The sequence below is a fragment of the Sprattus sprattus genome (genome assembly GCF_963457725.1).
Source record: "Sprattus sprattus genome assembly, chromosome: 8".
NCBI classification, from domain to species: domain Eukaryota; kingdom Metazoa; phylum Chordata; class Actinopteri; order Clupeiformes; family Clupeidae; genus Sprattus; species Sprattus sprattus.
The window spans coordinates 24,259,304-24,261,803 of record NC_137927.1 but is presented as its reverse complement, the minus strand read 5'-3'; the positions used below and the strand labels follow the sequence as shown (position 1 = coordinate 24,261,803).

At 47.8% G+C, this 2,500-nt stretch overlaps 1 protein-coding gene across 1 annotated transcript in view; it reads left to right on the top strand.

The window, feature by feature from the left end:
* The window catches only part of LOC308369604 (neural-cadherin), a gene marked incomplete at both ends in the record, with an annotated part of 162,694 nt that overhangs the window by 118,503 nt on the left and 41,691 nt on the right, over positions 1 to 2,500 (top strand). The gene's annotated exons all lie outside the window — the stretch shown is intronic.

Here is a 2,500-nt window from a genome sequence, read left to right as displayed (position 1 = left end):
ACAACACAACACAACACAACACAACACAACACAACACAACACAACACAACACAACACAACACAACACAACACAACACAACACAACACAACACAACACAACACAACACAACACAACACAACACAACACAACACAACACAACACAACACAACACAACACAACACAACACAACACAACACAACACAACACAACACAACACAACACAACACAACACAACACAACACAACACAACACAACACAACACAACACAACACAACACAACACAACACAACACAACACAACACAACACAACACAACACAACACAACACAACACAACACAACACAACACAACACTTCAGGTAAGGTCGGCCATTCTTTTCTTTGAAAGCAGCACGAAGCAGGGACGACAAAACTTTTCCGGGAAGGAAAGCAAGCATGGCTGCAGCCAAACAATGAGCAACAGGAGTGGCAGAAGAGAGAGATACCAAATGAAGGAGAGAGGGAGGGGTATCTTTTATGTGAGGTGAATGTGTCACTCGCTTTTTCCTTTGTCTCATGCTCATGATAACTATGGAGGGGAAGCTGAGAGGACAGAGATCAGACAGTTTCCAGTAAAAGCAATTATCATGGCCACGGCCTGATCTACAACAAGAGCTCTTTTGATCTGCTTTGAAAGCATGCAGTCATTAAAAGGACTATTTGTTCCAGCAGTTGTGCTCTTTGAAGAATGTAAAGGGAACACCTGTGTCTCATACTGGATATATGACAGCCCTCCAGCTCTGCTCCGCACAATCATCTAAATAAAGCAAGCACAACCATCCCAGCCTTATTAAAAATAAACTATGCCAGAAAAATCAACACGCTAAATTCAGTTCAGTGCAGTCCCAATAACTTTTCTGTTTGTTCTTAATCTTTGTGTAAATACATATACGTTTCTCTCCAGGCAGCCAGAATTGTGGCTGCATTTAGACAGTGGGGATGAGTGAAAACAGAGTAAAGAGAATGTGATATGGAATTGATGTAGGGATGCAGAGAGAGCGCATCTCGGTGAGACGGGGGAGCTTTCTTCCTGACTCTCCGGGAGGATTTACTGTTTTTAATATCGCGAAAAGTTTAAGGGCTGCAGACTCTGGTGTTCTCTGAGGAGTTTTTTTTGTTGTTGTGCCAGTTGAGAGCGCCGCCGCCGCCGACCGCTGCCAAAAGAACTCGGGGGTGTGGGGGTGGACTGCTTTAGTGTGTTCTCCCCCACAGGGAGAGACTCAGCCCACGCTCACCGCCACCGCTCCAGCCTTGCGGAGAGAGAAGCCTCACCTCTACACCGTGCTTCCGCCCTATCCCTTGGTTAGAGAAGCCTTACCTCTACACCGAGCTCCCGCCTCAGAGAAGCCTCACCTCTACACCGAGCTCCCGCCCCAGCCCTTGCTGAAAGTGAGGCGGGGTGAGGGGCGGTGAAAGGGTTAATGAGCGTGCTCATTACTGCAGCGAAGACATATTTGTCATTCATTCCAGAAAGTAATTACACTGGGCTGTACGCATTTAGAACTCTAATCACCTTGTTGCGGCCAGCGAACGGGGGGCTGTGGTGTGTTTTTTTCTTCAAGAAGATGTGAGGGTGTGTGTGTGTCTGGACGTGTGTGTGTGGACTTGTTTGTGTGGACGTGTTTGTTCTTTGATGTGTTTGAGTTGATCAACATTTATTAGTGTCTGTGTCTCTCTGTGTGTGTGTGTGTGTGTGTGTGTGTGTGTGTGTGTGTGTGTGTATATTCCCTTGTGCAAAATTGATACACCAGATGCAGTGGGGATAAAAAAAGAGTTGCCTGATGGAGAGAGGGTGAGAGGGAGCAGAAAATCGAAGGGTGTTAGGACTACTGCAGAGAGTGAGAGAATTAGTGTGTGTGTGTGTGTGTGTGTGTGTGTGTGTGTGTGTGTGTGTGTGTGTGTGTGTGTAAAAGTGTGTTGGCTCAAACGCATGCGTATTGGCTAAGGGATGAGTGAGTTAATGCTGCGTTCTTGCGGGGGGTCTGTGACGGTGGTGTGCAGCTGAGTGCGCCTTGCAGCCAGAAGCCTTGGGTGACTGGAGGGATTTCACCCAGATGGCCCGTGGTCGGTCAGCAGCCCTGGCCTAATCCACTGCTGGGTAGCGAGGCGTAGGGACCGGGGCCACGGCTCTCCAGCTCTTCAGCTCTTCTCGTCTCAACGAGTGATCAAGGCTGAGTGCAGACAGAACGCTAGCTAAAGAGAGAGTGTGTCAGTCAGTGTGTGGATCCCTCCCTTGCTTGTGTGTGTGTGTTTGTGTGTGTGTGTGTGTGTGTGTGTGTGTGTGTGTGTGTGTGTGTGTGTGTGTGTGTGTGTGTGTGTGTGTGTATGAGAGAAATATAGAGAGCGAGAGAGCGAGGGAGGGAGGGAGGGAGGGAGGGAGGGAGGGAGAGAAAAAGAACAACCAAGGACGTTAGACAACCAGAAAGAGAAAGTGACAGAATATGATAGAAAAATGATAGAAAAGCAAGTAATAGTGTGTTGGT